This window comes from Dipodomys spectabilis, unplaced genomic scaffold (assembly GCF_019054845.1).
Source record: "Dipodomys spectabilis isolate Male_0828 unplaced genomic scaffold, ASM1905484v1 ptg000081l, whole genome shotgun sequence".
Classification (NCBI taxonomy): domain Eukaryota; kingdom Metazoa; phylum Chordata; class Mammalia; order Rodentia; family Heteromyidae; genus Dipodomys; species Dipodomys spectabilis.
The window spans coordinates 14,285,218-14,293,130 of NW_024870758.1; the positions used below are offsets into that span (position 1 = coordinate 14,285,218).

Here is a 7,913-nt window from a genome sequence, read left to right on the forward strand (position 1 = left end):
TAAGTTTATTATAAAAACCTTTCCCAAAGTATGACATTTTTTAGTCAAGGATGATACTAAGGGTGGAACTCCAGGCCCTAAGTTTTCTAGGCAGGCAGTTTAGCAACACCTCCAGCTTCTTTTTACTTTAGTTTTTGTTTTTATTTTTCCACATAAAGTCTAGATTTATACTCAGAACCTCCTGGGCTACAATCCTCATTCTTGAATTATTTCCCCTTGTGACTGGGAATAACAGTGGTGCACTACTTTGCTCAGTCTCTTTTCTTTATTTGCATCATCTCCTGATCTATCTTCAAGTTCATTGATTCTTCAATCAGCTCAAATTGATGATTCAGTGAAATCTTATTCTATTCTATTTTAAAATCCAGAACTTCCATTTGCCGTTCCCTTATGCATGCACAAATACTGTCTCTATTTCCTTATTTTCTCTCTTTATTAACATTCTATACCTTTTGAAGCACTGTAATTATATTTTACTTTTGTTCTTTTAGCATAATTTCCTTTAGTTCTTTTAATATATTTAGTTCTTTTAATATATATAGTCCATCTCCTGTATAGTTTGGGCACACAGACTCTTACTTTTTTATCATTGATATATAATACTTTATTTTTTAAAATAAGTTTTTTATTGTGAAAATACTGTTCAGAGGGGTTACAGTTACATGAGTAAGGTAATGAGTACATTTCTTATCTATTCTTATACATTTCTTATTGTTGCATCCTCCTTTGTTTTTCCCCTACCATCCAGTCCCTCCCACCTCCTCAACACCCCCCCCCCATACTTTATTGTTTCTTTGCATTTTTGTAATGTTCTGTTGAAATTTGGATTGGTATGGCTAATTTTGATTGTCAACCTCATCAGATTGAAGGATTGCAATATACTTAGGAGATTAGTAAAGCACACCTCTTGGTGTGTCTATGAGGGCGTTCAAGAGATAATTCCATCTTGATAACTGTAACTTAATCAATGGTTTAATCCAATAATGGTGCGTAGGCGGAAGTGGGTTCTGGAGATGGCCCTTTGAAGGCTGTGTCTTGTTACTCCTCTTTACTTTATGACCATAATAAGCAACCTCTGCCATCAGGTATTCTGTCTTGCCTTAGGCTAAAAACAATAGATCCAGTTGACCTTGGACTGAAACTTCTAAAATGAGAACCAAACACAGTTACTTCTTTAAAATGTTTCTGTTCACAGGGAAAGGCTTGCTCAAGGTACACAGACTGTGAGATAGTAGAATCTAGTAACTCTAGCCCTAGTACTTTCCCCTGGAACTTGTTAGCTGCCTCTTTGTTTAATGATTTGGCTCAGCCTTGTAATCAAGTCTGTTTTCCCAGCTGTGTTGCCACTTTCCATGTTACTTTTTTAAAATGTTTTTTATTGTAAAAATACTGTATAGAGGGGTTATAGTTACATGAGCAAGATAATGAGTACATTTCCTATCAAGCATTGTTACCTCCTCCTTTGCTTTTCCCCTACCATCCCTTCCCTCCACCTCCACAACTACACTCCTTCCCCTCCCATCCCCAAAGCACACAACTTTGCCTTCTCACATAGTCACTCTGGGCTAATAATAGCTACGGCAGCACTTTTGACTCTTTCTGGTGTTATACCTTTGCCTCTATTGATCACCCATCTGTTAGGTTCTAGTAGTTGCTAGACTATTGTTTTCAGTAATGAGCCCTTGGTATACATTTTGCAACAGTTTGTACCAATTAAATTCTAGACCTTTTACAAGAGTATATTTACAAAGGCCATGCTTTGAAGTTTTTTCAGACCTCAGAAGGACTCTTCTTATCTCTCTTTGGTTCTCTCTGGTAAATACTCTCATTTCCCTGGGGCTATTTTTTCTCTTTTGTTCAATAACTAATATCCATTCATTTCCTGTTGCTCACTGATATCTGTTTCTCTCATGTATGTAATCTCCTCCTCTTATTTATTTACAAGAAAAGTACCTTTTTTTAAAAAAAGAGCACATATGGCTTATGCTTTGTTATCTTTCTTTTTTTTTCTTATTGTTTATTGTTTATTGAAGCAAGGTCTCATTTTCTAGTCTAAGCCCCTGGCTTCGAACTCACTCTGAGGCTTTGAATTTGTAGTCTTCCTACCTGTTTTCCTGAGTGCTAGATATGCACGTGTGTCCCACAGGACTGGATTGTGCATTTTACACTGTATTCTAAATAAAGTCAGTTATTTTGAAAAGAGCTTTGGAGCTTTCTGTTCTTGTAGCTTTCCTTTCTTTTCCTCTGAGCAAATTATCTAAGCCACTTCTCTGAAGCTAAGGGAAGTAACAGTGGTCCTCTTGGAGTGACACCCTGATTTTATAAGCAGGGCAGTAAAAGGATAGTATCATCTAATCTAGGTTTACATCTTCCACAAAACCTCTTCCCTAAGAGTGAGCTTAGCAAAGATGATCTGGGCCCCAGTATTCTCATCCTATTCTCAACCTAGAGTAGAACTCCTGCTGTCAGAGCAGAAAGGGAGCCCCTAACCTCCCTTCCATACCTCTGAAATACATGGCTAGAATTAGAAGGACTGTTGATAGTTGCCCTCTCCCTAGGAGATATCCCACACTTGGCTGAGAGCTGTGGAGACAGTCTTCCTCTCCTTCCATATGGCTTCTGTTTTTTTCAGCTAGTAAACTGGGAAAAGGAGGGAAGACTTATTTATGTGCTGTTGACTCTTCTTTTTTCAACAGCTAGGTCTTGCATAAAAGGTTCTACTTTTGGGGCTGGGAAGGTGGCTCAGTGATAGAGCACTTGCCTTGCATGCATGAGGCCCTGGGTTCGATTCCGTTGCCTTGCATGCATGAGGCCCTGGATTCGATTCCTCAGCACCACATAAGCAAAAAGAAAAAAAAGCCGGAAGTGGCGCTGTAGCTCAAGTGGTAGAGTGCTAGCCTTGAGCTGAAGAGCTGAGGGACAGCGCCCAGGCCCAGAGTTCAGGCCCCACGACCGGACCCAAAAAAAAAAAAAAGGTTCTACTTTTGTTGGGTACCTTTAAGATAATTACCAGAAAGTTTAGACTTTGTTTTTATAAGTTTTGCTACTTAATGTTATTTTGTTGGAGAGCTCTTTACTCTGTTTATTCCAGACATAAATCAGAGCTATTAACTTTTGGACAGTATCCCATCTTTCTTCTTCTGAGAAGAACCTTTTTACTGTGTGATTTATAGGTTATCAATATATTAAGTCAGCATCATGATGCCATAAACCACTTTGTATACTATATGTCAGTGAATTACAGCATCCTCAAATATTAATAATATGTGTGTATCCTTAAAGCCAACTTGTATCAATAGGCACAATCCAACTTAAGTTCACCTGTGCAGATACCTGATGATTTTTAGGTCACATAAAAAAGAAGGGGAATAAGCAATTCTGTCACGCCTTCCTCAGTTGTTTTATTACTACCTTCAAATTCACTGTGACAGTGAAAGGAGATGATCCTTCAGTTAACCTAGGCTAAGCCAGGACAGGCCTCCACATTCTTCTCAGAGCTTCCTTTAGCCGGTGAGCTAAATTGGTTTGTGCTGTGTTTAAAGAATTAAGTTGGAGTTGCACTCTCCTCTTCCTTGCGACTTCACTTCTTCCCTCCAATCTCCCTTGACCACTAATCGGACATTTTAACTTACCCAAGATAACTCTCTCCATCTATTGTTTGATTATGTAAAAAGTTGAGTTTTATTCCATTTCCTTGAGAGATATTTTTCTATATTGTTTACTAACTGATACCCAGTGATTTCCTATGGTATCACTGAAGTATTATATTGTACTTTACCCACATGCAGGGTAAATAGGCTTCTCTGTTATATTGTTCCCATTTTCAGAACCGTCTGCAGGGCTCTGTTTTCTGTTTTCTCCAGATAGCACATTTATTCCACATATCAATGATTTTGCTTTTACAAATATTTAACAAAGTTATTGTAAAAATATCATAATAATAATGTGAAATGCCAGAGACTTAATGTACACCTATTGAATCCAGACCTTTACATTTCTGTCTTCCTTTTTAGTTCTGTAGCTCCTCAGTTGATTCTAAAGCTGCTTAAGAACGATTGTTATTGACCTGCGTGTGGCGTGCTCCCTATCACTTTCTTTCGCTTTGCCTGACAAAACCTTGTTTAACAAAAGCAAGCAAGCAAGCAATAAAGGAATAGAACAGAAAGATATTCTCAACTTTGTCTTTGCTCCTAATCTAGTGAGTGTTTATTTGTTGTTATATTAGAGCCTTCCTTTTGTGCTTTTAAATCAGAGAAAATACCTAGTGTGGAGGCATAAAATGCCAGTTTACTTTCTTAGCCTCCCTCTCACATTGGGCATGAGTCCATAAGCCAGATTCTGACTGTCTGACACCTAGACACCTGTGAAGTAAAACCAAGTGATGAAAAGAGAGAATGTGGGGTCCACTTCCGGAGTCTTCATCTCTGAAGTACGTAGTTACACCACTTCTGGTTTCCACATTGAGGGGAAAGTTCTGTTGTCAGCATCCGTCCTGCGGCTTCCACACAGTAATGCTGCATACTTTGGGCTCCTTTTCTGGTTGGAAAGCCCTTCAAAGCCGTCCTCAGTAGCATCCTGAATAATGCTGTAAGCTGCTGCTATGTTTAAATAAATTTGTTTTCTGATGAAATTGTAATGATTTGGTCCTGTTGCTGGTGACAGAGAAACAGGACACCTAATAGAACAATTGCCTCAATTATATATCCATGGGTAATAGTTCATCCACAGCCTAGTAAAGCAATAAACCCTAATGTCTCGTAGGTAATTGGTGATAGCTTGTGACTTCACAAAGTTAAGAGAGAAAGAAAGCATTTTAGGCAGAAGGCAGAGCAGAAGGAAGGCAGGTAGAGGTAACAGCAGAGATGGAAGGGACAGCATATCTAGAAGGTAAACTAACTGGAGAAGGATAGGATCATATTACCTCTTCGAGACCATATGAAGGGATTTTTATGTTAAGTTCAATAGTAATATAAAGCTGTTAAAGTTTTGTAATTGGCAAGTGTTATGGTTGGATTTGTACTGAGAATAAAATCATTTCCTGTGGCATGAAGAGTAATCCAGAAGTGGGAAAATGCTGATGATTTTACTTGGGTTTGAGATTTGTTACTAGTGCTAAGAAGTCCTAAGCTGGTCACTGCCTCCTGGCCATGTCCTTCTAGTAAAACCAATTATTTCCTCTTTGAGCAATGCAGAATGTATTCCTCCTCCATCAGCTACCTCCCTTTTGAATCTACCTAGGGACAATATTCTCTCCATACTTCTGATTTTAATAACTGTTGCCAATAGATATCATTATTTATCAAACTCATTTAATTTAATAGAAATATATTCCATAGATTGAATAATTTTGCTATAATAATATTAAAGCAATTCTACTTTGTTTGGAAAGGGGGGGGTTGCTTACATTTTATTCATTTTAAATTGAAAATAAAAAGTAATACCTAACAAAAGGAATCTCATGATCATAAAGGTGGTTTTCCCAGGACAAGTCTGTCCTTCGAACTTGGGATGCACTGACCCTTGCAATTTCTCGAAATATAGAAAACTCAGCTGCATAATTTTTTGTAGTTGGGGACTAGGTTCACTCACTTTCTTCCCTGATTAAAAAAGAAAGGGCATACTAAAAAAAAAAAATACTAAAATACATGTGCTATATCCTTCAGGTTTATATAATTTGTATTATATGTCATTCACTTGAAAACATTCAAAAATAAAATGTCAAAGGTGTTATTTAAGTCACATTGTTTTTATTTTTGTGGTTAGAACTCAGTGTTAAGTAGGTACTCTACCACTTGAACCACCCTGAAGCCCCCCTACTTATTTTTCTGCTAGTCTTGGAATATAAACCCCCTGCCTCTGCTCCTGACTAGCTGGGATGAGCCATCAGTCCTGGCTTCTTTGTTGAGATGAGGCTCTCACTTTTTGTCAAAGCTGGCCTTAAGCTGTCATCTTCCTGAATAACTGGGATTATTGGTGTGAGCCACTCTGCCCATCAAAAGACCAAACATTTTTGAATTGTATATGTAAAGTTGGTAAGAAAGTTTACATGGCCCATAAGCTAGCCTTTTCAACAGAATGGAAGAGACAAGAAGAGAATCAGAGATTAAACCAGAGACAAAGTGTAAGTTTCCCAAGCTCCAGAACCTTATTTTTTTTAATATGAGTGACTTTTTTGTTTGCTATAGTTGACTTCTACATCATTTCTTGGATATCTTAACTGACAGAGGATGAAAATTTACAATATGATTAAGAGTAATAAAAGTATATATTCTCTCTTATTAAATATAGTTAAGGAAATGTGAGATTAACCTCTATAAAATTGCATTTTATGAGTAAAATTTTAAAAATATTTGAATATAGACAGTATAATGTAGTTCAAACAAATAAACCTGCAAGAATATTGCAGGATCTTATATAGTGCATATCATATCTTTTCACTGAGCTTGTTCATTCTGAGAAATTTTGAATACATTTTCTCTGTTTTTCATTTTCAATATTTTGCAGGAAAAATATCTACTTTTATGAAATAATTTTAATTTTATAAGATAGTAAGAATATTTGTTATAGTTATTTTTAAAGAGATTACCTAACTTAAAAGAAAAGTTTTAATAGTAATAAAAAGGAAGCAGAATGAAGTAAGAAGTTGAGAGTGTTGAACTAACCCAACCTATAATATTTTTCATAGCCTGACTACTGATTTTTTTAGGATTCAGTGATTTTCAACAGGTATACATTGTACTATATTTCCCTGATATGTAGGAGTTTACAGTTAAAAATAATGGTGATAGGGCTGGGAAGGTGGCTCAGTGGTAGAGTGCTTGCCTTGCATGTATGGGTTCAATTCCTCAGTACCACATAAGCAGAAAAAACCCCGAAGTGGTGCTATGGCTCAAGAGGTAGAGCACTCACCTTGAACTGAAGAGCTCAGGGACAGTGCTCAGGCCCAGAGTTCAGGCCCCACGGCTGACAAAAATAATGATGATGATGATGATGATGATGATGATGATGATGATGATGATGATATATGTTAGGTACCTGTGGCTCATGCCTATTAACCTAGCTACTTCAGAGGCTGAGATCTGAGAATCCCAGTTTGAAGCCAGACCAGACAGTTAGTGAGACTCTTTTCTCCAATTATGTAACTCTTCTTACCCAAAATCCAGAAGTAGAGCTGTGACTCAAATAGTAGAAGGCCAACCTTTTTAAAAAAATAATCATAATAATAAAAAATAATCATAATCATAATAGCTTGTGTGTATGCACTTATTTAATCTGTTATGATTATTTCTTTGAATTTTATGTAAAATTTTCCAGCTTCAGTTTATAGGATTTGGGAAAGTGACAGGTGTTTTTTTTCTCAGTGATGTCAAGTCATGAAGTTGGGAGAAAAATTAGAGCCCAAGACTTACAACCTGGTATTAGCTACATTGCAGTTTACAGGAGTCTAACAGACCTCACAGATAATGAATAGCACTAAAATCTAAATGCATATACACTATAGTGTATATAGTATTTTCCACTATTGGGAAAAAAGAATTTATATTCTCCCTTTTCATTCTTTTTGTTTTTCTCCCAGTCCTGAGTCTCAAACTCAGGGCCTGGGCACTGTCCCTGAGCTTCTTTGTGCTCAAGGCTAGCACTCCACCGTTAAAGCCACAGCACCACTTCTGGCTTTTTCTGTTTATGTGGTACTGAAGAATCAAACCTAAGGCTTCATGCATGCTAGGCAAGCACTCGTACCAGTAAGCCACATTCCTTCCTCCCTTTTCATTCCTAAATGTGCTCTCATTACTTTAGCCCTGGTTATTATGTAAACATAGCAATAGTGGCAACTGACCACACAAGCATTTTAAAGTTTGCTTTCCTGGAACTTTTGGTGAAGAATAATAGATTAAACTTTTAAAAACCTTCTC

At 37.1% G+C, this 7,913-nt stretch overlaps 1 non-coding gene across 1 annotated transcript; it reads left to right on the forward strand.

Moving 5' to 3' along the window:
• The first annotated feature begins 5,433 nt into the window (after positions 1-5,433).
• On the forward strand, positions 5,434-5,596 carry LOC122110873. The gene has a single exon (XR_006147936.1). It is a non-coding gene; the product is annotated as a U1 spliceosomal RNA (small nuclear RNA).
• The last annotated feature ends 2,317 nt before the right edge of the window (positions 5,597-7,913 follow it).